Below are 12,545 nucleotides of genomic sequence, written 5' to 3' on the forward strand. Positions count from 1 at the left end.
GATTGAGCTCATTAACAGTTGCCATTCTTTTGCTTTTACTCATGTAAGAATTCATCCCATTAGATGTGGTATTAATGTCAGGGGCAGAGACCAGCACTTCCAACTTAGCATTGGAGGCAGCTATCATAGCTTCCAGCTCAAGTTGTTCTCTTCTCCTTTTTAGTTGCTGCTCCTGTTCTTCCAATGCATGCATTTCCTTTAAAGATGCAGCCCGAGCAAGCAGTGCAGCTCTTTCTGCCCTTTCCATTATTTTTGCAGAGTTAGTGGATTTTCCACAGCGAGAACTCCTCCTGCTTGATTGCTTGCTAGGGACATTTGAGACACTGTCCTCTGGCCGGATTTCATCACCACATTCATCATTTTTTTTACCTTTCATTGAGGGAATAACATTTAACCAGCGGTTCACCTCAGACTAAAATTCATCATTACAAATCATTTTTGCTTTGAACCAAATATCATGTTTTTCCTTTTCACCCTCAGGTAACATGACCAGCAAGGAATCATGAACACATTTTGCATCATCACACAAATCAACAAGAGCACTCAGAACACATTGTACACCTTCTTTATCACTTATTTGCCTAAGCTCTTTGATACGTTCCCTTAGCTTATAAGCCTTATTTAATTTAGCCTTCCTATCATTTTGCAGCTTTTAGAAGTCCGGTTTCCAGTGGCCACTCCGCATGGCTTTAACGGTGAACAACGCAACGATCCACACGCGACGATCTTCCACCTTCATAAAGCCTAGTTTTTGACTTGTGTATCCGCTAAGCATAAGCTTTGCAGCTGAGGGTTACGCAGAGGTGGGAAGTTGGCTAGTTGACCCGCTTGCCGTGGCAGCTTTGTTTGATTCAGAAAGAATGTAACAGGAGTTCAAGTTCTACTTTCCTCTCTGTCGTGAGAGATATGATTTATTGTTACACAAGGTCTTTGTTATCCATAACGAACAATATTCCATCTTCATCGACACTGTCACATATCAAACATACACCCACCGCATCCGTGGCGGTCAAAAACTAGTTGGCCATTTCCCCTCTGGCAACACCTGTGTCTGATTACACCTACCCTTAGATGAGCCCCATTTAGCTATGCCATGACCATAGTACCACCTACTGGCCAACCTGGACATTAACACTAAAATGGCTCTTACAAATGGTATAATGATTCAGTTCGACTCTCAAGACAAGACGATGCTCACCCGACTGGCCAATAGGAACGTGGCCCCGCCCATGACACAATTCTCACAGTGAAAGCAGAATCCTGACACGAGAGCAAGAAATTGCATCGAGAGCAAAGAAAAGCGTTTCGAGAGAAACACTTTTTTTTTTTAGAGAAAATGTTTTCACACTGATAGCAAAAAATATATATTTGAGAGTTTTTTTCAAAGTATTTTGAGAGATATTTTTTTCTCAGAAATAATGAAAAAAAATTCAAATTTATATTTTTTTATGTTCTATGAGAAAATACTTTCAAAACTTTTTTTTGTCTCAAATATTATTATTTTTTGCTATTGGTATGAAAATTTTTTCTCTCAAATATTCTTTTTTCTCTCATGCAATGTTTTTTTGCTATCAGTGTGATAACTTTTTCTCTCAAACTTTTTTTTTTCTCTCAGATCATTTATTTTCTCGCTTGTAATAAAGACACAATTCTCCCTCTATAACATGCAAAACATTTCTTGCAAAAGCAAACGCATCATTCAAAACTATTTTAACTTTTCCAAAAATTGTGTTTTTGCGCAGTAACTCAACACACAAATATCAAATGATTAGCCATACACACCAAACTACACACAGATGTGAAAACAATACTTTTGTATTTTACTTCAGTGTACAGGAGTTTCTCACACGTATATGTATGTGTATATACACACACACACACAGACTGAAAATGCATACAAGTCAAGTCAAGTCAAGTCAAGTTTATTTGTATAGCGCTTTTCACAATACAGATTGTATCAAAGCAGCTTCACAGTATTAAATTAAAATAATACAACAAAGTTTGTTTCAAGAGGAATTTATTGATTGATAAAATTAAATTAAATATCCCCAAAATATCCCCAACTGAGCAAGCCAAAGGCAACAGTGGCAAGGAACCGAAAAACTTCATCAAGTGACCTAATGGTGTCCTAAAACTCCATCAGGTGACCTAATGGAGAAAAAAAAACCTTGGGAGAACCCAGGCTCAGTCGGGGGCCAGTTCTCCTCTGGCATTTATGAGCTAGAGGCCGGATTGTAGTTTGAACTGTAGGATTATATGAATGCCTGGCTGAAGAGATGCGACTTTAATCTAGTTTTAAACTGGGAGAGCGAGTCTGAGCAACGAACAGTATCAGGAAGACTATTCCAGAGTTTTGGAGCCAAATGTGAGAATGCTCTCCCTCCTTTGGTGGTTCTGGATATCCTAGGTATGACCAAAAGCCTTGAATTTAGTGATCTTAAAGAGCGCGATGGATTATAGGGTGATAGAAGATCCGTTAAAGTCAGAAAGTCAACTTTATATGTATGTATATGTATATATATATACATACATACATACATGCATACATACACACATCACACATACATACATAGGCCTACATAAATATACATATATATATATATATATTTACACTATAAACATAAATTCAAGGGGGTAAAAATAATTTCTTTCTTTCTCAAAAAAGTAAAAGTTTTGATGAGATTTGATTTCCAAGTGATACATTTAGTTTTGCAAAAAGTTTGTCAGCAATGTTTTTCTAAGACATGTTTAAAACAACTACTTAAATGTCCTAATTGAACTAATGCCTAACTCCGACTTAATAAGCCCTGTCTGTGAAACCAGGCCATTGTGTTTGATCAGTGATTCCCATAAACCTAAAATATTCAGTATTTTCTTCTTTCCAATTGTTACAACCTTGGAGCTGGCAATAGATTATAATAATTAATCATAATTCATTTCATACATTCTTTATAGGCTTCTTAACATGATAATAATGCATTTAGTTGCTTTTAGTGAATGATACTCATAGCACAATGTAGAAAATACAATTCACAGTCAGCAAGTGTGTCTCATGTAAAAGAAGAAACTACTTGGTGAGTTTGTTTTCTGCCATATTGCTGGTCAATTTGCGACCCCTACTGGACAGTTACTTCTACATTACATTCAAGCTAATAGTCATGCATTTTGTTTCTCTTTGTCACGTAATGGAAGTTGATCTGGTGATATTTGGCTGGCAGCAAACGAGGGCTCACCTCATATGACGATGATCGCTGGGTGGATATTTCGTGGTGGTGCTGTTTACAGCAGGACTGCTGGGTAAATGTAAGTCATCAAAAGAGAAACATCTGACAACATCCTTATTTACTTTAAAAAAGTTTCCTGTATAATTTAGGCTTTTTACTTGTTTGAGTTGGCAAACTTTTTTAAGTTTAGCAGGTTTACCAGCAACAAGTAGCCTATTACATTTTTTCTTGATTGCTTACAGTAAACACTATAACCGGGCTTTTGTACTAACATTTCAAAACTATAATGTAATTTATCAAAAAGCACACCCATTTCACTAAACTATAAACACTATACACAGTTTTAACACAAGTCAGATTTGTTGAACTGTCACTGCAAAACTCTACACACAAATCCCTTCATTTTTCATTGCCTAGACCATGTTGTCATTTAGAAAGCACTAGCATTCAATATTGTTCACTCAAGTCAGCACAGCTTCAGCTCAGTTAGCACACAATTATCCAAGTGGAAACACTAAGTCAAAATTGATCACACACCAATCAGAACCTTCAATAGGTAGATAAAAGGGCCAGAGTCAGTTCAGTGGGTTTTGGAACAATGGATCCAGAAAGACATGAAGGAAGAGGATGAGAACACTGGAGTGGAGGAGGAAGAGCAGTAGGGAGTGGAGGAAGAGGTGAAGGAAGAGGATGAGAAAGGTGACGGGCAAGGCCAAAGAGACAAGCAGTGCCACTCTAGTTGCCCATGTCTTTGTCCATGGTATGACTATGAGGGAGGCTGGGAAACGAGTACAGCCAAACTTGAGTTGCTTCACCATCGCCTCGATCATAAGAACCTTCCGTGAGAAAAACAGGTACAGTAGATTTACTTCAGACTGCTCTCTACTGTAACTTTTGATTGCAGTACACTGCTGTTACAACACATACATGTACTGTACACTGTTAGACTTTTCAAGGGTTTTTTACAGTAACTTACTGGCAACACTGTTGCCAGTAAGTTACTGTAATTAAGAGTTACAGTACCAAACCATATTTCAGTTTTGTGTAATACAGTGCATTACTGTAAAAACGAAGCTAATCAGTACAGTGCATTACTGTAAAAACGAAGCTAATCAGTACACTACTGTAATTATTTTTATTTGTACTAAATATAAATTAGATTTGATAATTTTGATATATGATTAATTTTATTTTTATCCTACATAAGTACTACTTTCATACAAACCAATTAGACAAAGTTATCACAAAATACCATTTTTTTATTTACAACATTTCATATATATCACAAAATAAACATGCCAATGCTGGAAATGATGTGTGAAATTTTTACACATTAATGGGTGAGTTTAGGGATAATGTTTTTTGTGTTAATTTTAACTCATTCATTGTGTTAATGATTTTAACAAAGTAAATATGTCAGAGAGGTTAACACAAAGATGTGTAAACGTGTTAAATTAACACATTATGTGCTGTCCTTCACTGCAAACATTTTTGAAAACATACATAAAACCATAAACAAAACATTAGCATTTGACTAAATCAGGGTTCACCAATCTCGGTCCTGGAGGGCCGCTGTCCTGCAGAGTTTAGCTCCAACCAGCTCCAACACACCTGTTTGAAAGTTTCTAGTATGCCTAATGAGACCTTGATTAGCTGGTTCAGGTGTGTTTAATTGGAGTTGGAGCTAAACTCTGCAGGACAGCGGCCCTCCAGGACCGAGATTGGTGAACCCTGGACTAAATGAATGTAGTCATTGGTTGTTTAGCTTATACAAGTATTATAATGAAATATCAACCATTACATTCATAAAACTGCAGAATATAAATACATTTTTAAGCATTCAAAAAGGAAATGTCCAACACAGGACAAAACACAGTTCTTTTCACAATACATGACACATAACCCCACCTTCAAAATAATTTCACTTATTTCCAAAAATTTGTTGGATTCATGTACACTGGTGGCCAAAATAAGTATTTAAGTGTCTTAATGTTTTTGAAAGAAGTCTCTTTGATGCTCAAGAAACATTTCTTATTATTATCAATGTCTGACTGTCTACTCCATCTTTTCTACAGCATAGGAGTAAAAGTCATCATCAAAATAATCTTTAAAAAGCCAACACAATGTTTTTGTCCACCTTTGTGAATAAATGAACTTCTCCAAAGATTGGTTCCTGTTCAGAACTTGATTGACAACATCAGAATGTTCCCTGGTCTGCATGCGTGCCCACAAACACAAATGTACTCAGTCCTTCAGAGGAGATCCCGGTTCCAACACTATATGAGAGAGAGAGAGAGAAAGAGAGAGAGAGAGAGAGAGAGAGAGAGAGAGAGAGAGAGAGAGAGAGAGAGAGAGAGAGAGAGAGAGAGTATTAGTGTCACATTATTTTTAACCTCCTTTTTTTGTTAATTTTTATTATTATTTTCACAAAAACTTAAGAATATATATTTGTAAACAGCTTTTGTCAATAAATAGCATACAAAAGAACTAAATAAAATTATGCCAGATTAAATTTTAATACTTACAAATCCTAAATTCTGTCCAAAAATGCTGAGATCCATAGAAAGAACGACTGAAATCGATGATTTTAGCCCATTTCAGCTTGTCTGCAGTGAAGGAGTACCTGTTTGAGACAAATACACAGCAAGATACATGCAAGAAATCACAGTGTGATGATCGTTCTCCTTCCTACAGTAGTTAACCCACCTGCGTGCTGATGTTAGGACCTTCCTAGTCAGGTGGGACTGCAATGGTAGAGTCTTCTGGCTAATAAAATATCAAAATAATGCAAAAATATAAACTTAAGTTGTTTAGAATGCTAGATTTTGTATGAATGAATTAGTGAGAGTTTTACTGCAGTGCTTACCTGGATACATTTAATCTGGTGAGACTGAACAAAGACAATGGTCCATCTTCTGATTGGTTCATTTGCTGTCTAATAAAGTTAGACATAAGGCAAAGGTCACTTATTTGATATAAAGTTAGCCAATTTTATAGAGATTTTATAAGATATTGTCAGATATTGTAAGCTACTTAGTCTGCACCAGTGGCTCAAAAGCAATTTTCACATAGCGTATTGCTAATCATTTCAGCAAATTTATCTCAAAATATATCACAAATGGGCTGGCCTACCTCTGGAATCTTGCTGGAAGTCACTGGCGCGAATTGGCGCTTTGTTGCAGTTGCCTTTAAACACAAAAATGGAAGTAAATATTAAATTCCATTAAAAAAAAAAGTATAATATGGTATAGTTTGCAAACTAATGCTAAAACTATAAAGGTTCTCATCAGTAGGCCAACATTAGGCTATAAACAGAATTTCACATTAGTTTATTCACATTTATTGTTAATGTAAACGCGTTGCTCGTTGGCATATTTTAACTCGACAATTCAATAATCTAACAAAGTGTGTAAAATGAAACGTTAGCTCAGTTTACCATGGTAAAGTTCGTTACCGCCATGCTGACGACGAGTAACGTTAGGCTAACGTTAACGTTATAACATACGTTAAACTGGGCACAATCCTGTCAACATACACAGAATGTTTTGTTTTTTTACCTTGCTTGCTGATCTCTCTCTCTCGGTGAAGTGAATTCCGTCTCTTCCCCGGGCCAGACACGAACGTCGCGATCCAACAAAAGACAGACCCCATTACCTACTCTGGATGCTCTGACGCGACACGACAAATCCCAGACAGTCAGTGTAGTGCATAGACTGTAAAAAATAGGTGTAGTGATGCGCCGCGGCCGTTATATTTCTGACGTAGTCCGATACGAGTCCAAGCGCTCGCGCTATTTCTGACAAGGGATAAACAGGTATGCATTTAAAGGTCCGGTCGCTTCAATGTGTCCAATATAGACAGCCTCTGGCTATTATAGCGTTGTAGACACGCGGTGTAAGGCAAAAATTAGGAAATAAAAAGCACGGTGGAATGGTGCCAGCCAGAGAGGCAGTTACGTCAAATACAGTAGTATACAGCAAATTTAAAAAATACAGTAAGTCTCTGTATGTGGTGTTAGACGTCACAGAAAATTCCCATGATGCAATGGGAATCACAGTTATTTACTGTAAAGAGAAATGGCAGTATAATACTGGGGGATTTAAAGTAAATAACTGTAGAAATTACAGAAAAGTCTAACAGTGTAGCTGTTGCACTATGCTACTGTAATACAGTTTTTCTCAATTGCTTGAACACATTTCTTGAAACTATGCCTTGTATTCTCAAAACAGTAAACACAAATCCATAACGTCTCACCCAATTCCCCAAACATCCTATTTTCAGGTCAAAATGAAGCTCTACACTCAAAACCATTCACTCTTGCTGAAAAACCAAACTTTGCCCTCAGACAGGACATACAAGCCCTCAAAATCACACACACTATATACAGTCTTTCACACTGGTGCAATAAATTCCAAAACAACATTTCCAAAACTGGTAAGTTATGTTGCTTGTGTTTCCCCCCCTCACAAACCTTTTCACATGATGAACAAAAAAGACACAACCAATTGTATACATTGGCACATTTTTATTCCTGTAATGTACTGTTTTATTCCTTAACTGGGTGAGACGTTATGGATTTGTGTTATTACAGTATTCATAACAAAAATATGAACACCACACAAGGGTTACAGTTTTTCTCAATTGTTTACACACATCTTCTGGTACTTGAGACACAATGACCACAACATGTAACTCATTCACCAACCCCCTGAAACCAATTCTGCTAAACTACAAGCACAATTCCTGCGTTCAAATTGCAGTTATAAAACACACCTTTTTCAAAACACTACACACAATTCTCTGCTTTTGGCACAATTTTCATGCAGAAAATCTCTTGTTTTCCCAAGGAACACACTGCCATTCAAATATGCACACTGACTCATCACATGGGCAAACACCCGTCACACAGTTTTACAATTAGCAATCAGAGCTTTAGCATAAAAGGGCAACAGGTCAGCTCTTCAATGGTGCAATGGATGCCAACATTGGATTTTTTTTTTTTTTTTTTTTACTGTAACTGTAAACAGTAAATTCTTCTGTTGTTTTGTATGTAGACCACTGTATATACAACTTTGTGTTGGTTGGGATGTACACAGTGTACATTGTTTTTGTGGGAAAAATAAAATATATTTGTTACCGTGTATTTGTGTGTTCTGAGTATAAAAACAATATTCTCAAATATTTTACAACACACGTATGTATGTACTGTCTGTAGAAAGTGAACACTGAACAAAAAAAAAAAAGGCCTAAGTCATTATGATGAATGGAGAAGAAGTGTTTTCCATTCATCATAGTGTTTTACATTGAGCACATCAGTGTTCAACTGGTTCTTATAAATGTATATTCCTATGATGGTTTGTGTGTGTCATTTGAAAACAAAATACCATTTTGAGAAGAAATAACATTGTTTTGAATGTAAAGTTTCATTTTGCAGGATAATTGAGGGGTTTTGCCCATTGTGTGTGTTTTTTTTTATTTGTGTGTAGAGTTCTGAGAATATGAGGCATGCTTTCAGAAAATGTGTGTAAACAATCGAGAAAAACTGTAATATAACTGCGATTGTTTTCGTCTGAAAGAAGAAAGTCATATACTGGCTTGAGGGTTTTTCATTTTAAAGTGAACTACTCCATTAAAGTGGCACATTTAGTTGATTTAGTTTACATACTCAAAATTAGATTATTTTTTTTTTTTTTTGATTTAGCTGACATTGCCAAAATTGAGTGAAAATACTCAAAAGTATGTTTGTGGTTTTGACCATTTGACATTTGTTGGTGAATTACTCACACAAGGAGAAGCTTAAACACTTGCAAAGACCGCAGTGAAAGTGAGTAATTATGTGGTTTCCATTGGTCTTGTAAATGTTGTTGAGGAAGATAGCCCAGGGTTCAGGATCAACAGTTAGACTCTTACTCAATGAACTGCTTCAGAAAGGAAATTAATTAAAGAAGGTGTTTCATGTAAGTAGGCTGTGTGTTTGCATTTGACCATGAATCATTTTGAAATTGAAAATTAAATGAATTTGAATAAATTTTCTCTTCTTTTCTGTTGGCACACCATCACATAATGTCATTGTTGCACGGCCAACTCATTTTCTGCTCTATCCTTTAGGTAATTGTACCGAAAAAAAAATCACTACTTTCCATTTTGAGAGAAATGCTTATGTCAATGTTCAATGGTGGCATGTTAATGAATGATTTACAATTATTCCACTTATCTTTCATAAAACTTTTTTCACAGCACACAATTCAATTATTATCCTTGAACACCCGTTCTTTGATATATGATACATCCATGTCTCATCACGTGGCCTTGCACCGACTCATTGTAACAATTGCCAGATCATTCACAAGCACCAAACCAAGTTTCAAACAGAACACAAGGCCTTGTTTCAACACAGACAATAACTTTATAACAAATGCTGTTGGCAAAAGACCCACAGCACAATTGTTAAATCCTGTTTCATTAATTATAGCAGGTATGTAATTGGCATGTTTTTGAAGAAAAAAGTAAATTCAACTTAAAAAATAAATAATACATGTTATGAAAGTGATATACCATTTTCCTTGTGTGTGCATTTCTATTGCTACTTACTTTTACAATGATCCGAAAAATTATTTAATATGCAAACCTGTTCAACCGTCCCAAACATAGCAGTGGGCGTTTACTTCCAAGTCTTGAATGCGGCACGCCCGTCAAAACAGATGCTTCGTAGTATCTGTCCTCGTACATCTATCTATCCACCTCTGTCTACATAGTGGTAGCCTCTAACTTCCGTTGATGGCTGGCAGCTTTCCTTACACTTACTTAATTATGACACTAAAAAATATTAATAATAAAAAAGTGTCAAATTTGTTAAATTGTATGACAAACTTGATTCATTGACTTTTTATTTGTAATTTTGTATCTTTATTTTTGTATTTTATTAGTTTTACTTTCATGTTACTTTTAGTTTGTTATCGCTATAGTTTCCCGTTTCCTTTGTTCCTAGTTTCCCGCCAGTCATCAGTTTCCATGGAAATTCATTAATCGCCACAGCTTCCCTCCACGTTTTCTAGTGCGCATTCACTTTTACCACGCATGCGCAGCTGCACACCAGTTATGTGCACCTCTGATTATAATGGAGATTGCAGATTGGAGATGCATCCATTAACATTGCCCCAAAGGGGAGCTTTCAGCCCAATGGGTTTATGATTTGCATGTTTCACGGAGGAAGAGACCTGGGGTGCGTTTCCCGTACAACTATATAGCTCGCTGCTTAACTACCATAGTACGATGCATCGTTGGAGAAATCAACTAGCTAGTCACGACTGTTTCCCGAAACCGTCTGTCGCAAAGTATCGTTCAACCACGTTGGTTTATGACGTCTCGCACGTGGTGGACTAATAACTTATTTTAATTAATCTGTTTGAGATCGAATTAACGCTAGATTTTGTCATATAAGTTACAGACATGGCATCTGAAGACCATTTCTAATTTTTCTCAGTTATTTTGCTTTATTACCAGACTCAATATTTGGCTCGTTCTTACATAGTAGAGCACGTTCGCACATGCGCAGTCTTCAAAAACGGTGCTTTAAATCTCTTGACAAACTAAAAGACATAAATTACATTTGTATGTATTCTAAATAAATAACACGGGTTGTACTGAATGTCAGCTTGCTTATTTTGCTAAAGATAAGGATTTATTCAGTCTACATCTAATGTAAACTAGAAACTATGCTTCTAACGACAGCTCGAGAGCTGTCGTTCCAACCACACAAGTTTGCGTTGATGTTTGCGAACGTTCGTTTGAACGATGGTTTCGGGAAACACCAAATCGTTGAACTATGCTGATAACGACGGAACTTGCGACCATAGTTGGCTAACGATGCTTTCGGGAAACGCACCCCTGGAGGAGTACGCTGAGGAGTTCATCAGTGCCAGCCACCTCGCCATCTGCTATGACATCATGCTCATGGAGGGATTATGGATCGGTTTGGACGACGAGATCCGGCTAGTGAAGTTGCGGGGATGCTGGCCGAGTCCATCAACTTTGTCCTATTCGCCTTATTATCGAACGCGGAAGTAAATATGGGTCCAATTTCCGTTTTTTGTGTGGCACTTCCATTTCCTCGCTTCCCTGGGCTAACTAACGATATCGATCGCGAAGGATTATGCAGAGTTGACAGAAAAATGTTGCCGTAGCAGATGAATACAACAAAAAACTAAAGCCCCGCCTCATTCAGTTTGGTTACCGGACCTGGTTGAAACACTCATGCATCTAGCTGGCACAGTGCCAAAACTTCGCCAGCCCCTTCAGCACCGCCCTAAACACGGTCGAGCCAACGCTGGACTAATATATCTATGGAGGTATTTTGTCATGTCAAATGTATCAATAATACCATCAGAATGCAACCAAAGCACAGGATAGCAATAAGTAGATGGCTATAAATAATTGTAAATCATACAAAATAAATGCCATGATCACTAGATTTTATACAGGTGTTACTATAATGCTTTTGTTAATGGTGATCAGCAACCAAATATTGATAATGTGGAAGTTACTGCCTTTTGCCTTGGCATGACTTCTCACTTTTTGCTGACAATACAAAGGCAGAGTACAGTAACTTAAAAATAGTGGTAAAAAGTTTGGTCAAGTTTTTTTATGTATATCATTTTCATTACTAAAACATCTATTTGCCAGGTGAATAAGGTGAATAAATCTATGGATTTTCTTTTACTGTGGGCGATGTAGAAGAGGATCACACCACCAGCGTCCTGCCCCACTCAACATCCATCACCGCTCCAGAGCCAGGGCCAGAAGCAGTGCCCACACCCACCGCAGACCGAGAGACCCAGCTATTACCCGCCATGGACATCAAGCCTGAGCCAAAGCCCACAAGAGAGACAGAGCCAGCTGCCATTTCCTCCCCGAAGCAGCGCCTGAGGGCCTGGCTGACCAGGTGTGTGAGCCAGCCGTAACATTAGACAGTGGGGTTTTTAATGGACCTGAACTCTGTAAGCAATGGCTAATAGACCACCCATGAACCTTTTCTGTCACTGGTCCCCTCCTACATTAATGAATGTTCACCTCTGTCTTCATCATCGCCACTGGTCCTGCCCTGCCCTAGTGCGCAGGAACTACTATCTTAGGAAATGTGGATATTCTGTATGGTGGTGCTGTTTACACGACTGCTAAGTAAATGTAAGTCTTCTGGACAGAAATCAGCATGCATATTTTTCTAAATTTAACAAACCAAAGGGTATTATGGGGAAAACCACGACTTGAAGGAATTCAGTTTACACTGACTGAACACAGATCAGGAGACGTCACGTCATGGCT

General features: G+C 37.4%; 1 protein-coding gene and 1 long non-coding RNA gene across 2 annotated transcripts in view; both read right to left on the reverse strand.

Moving 5' to 3' along the window:
* The window catches only part of LOC309505882 (thyroglobulin-like), a gene marked incomplete at both ends in the record, with an annotated part of 133,452 nt that overhangs the window by 63,068 nt on the left and 57,839 nt on the right, over positions 1-12,545 (reverse strand). The gene's annotated exons all lie outside the window — the stretch shown is intronic.
* LOC309505367 lies at positions 4,505-6,869 on the reverse strand. Its single transcript, XR_014208404.1, has 6 exons — positions 6,782-6,869; positions 6,357-6,410; positions 6,091-6,159; positions 5,931-5,990; positions 5,750-5,847; positions 4,505-5,500 (listed from the first exon to the last, which is right to left on the reverse strand). It is a non-coding gene; the product is annotated as an uncharacterized lncRNA (long non-coding RNA).

This window comes from Leuciscus leuciscus (assembly GCF_965113295.1).
Source record: "Leuciscus leuciscus genome assembly, chromosome: 9".
In the NCBI taxonomy this organism is placed as follows: domain Eukaryota; kingdom Metazoa; phylum Chordata; class Actinopteri; order Cypriniformes; family Leuciscidae; genus Leuciscus; species Leuciscus leuciscus.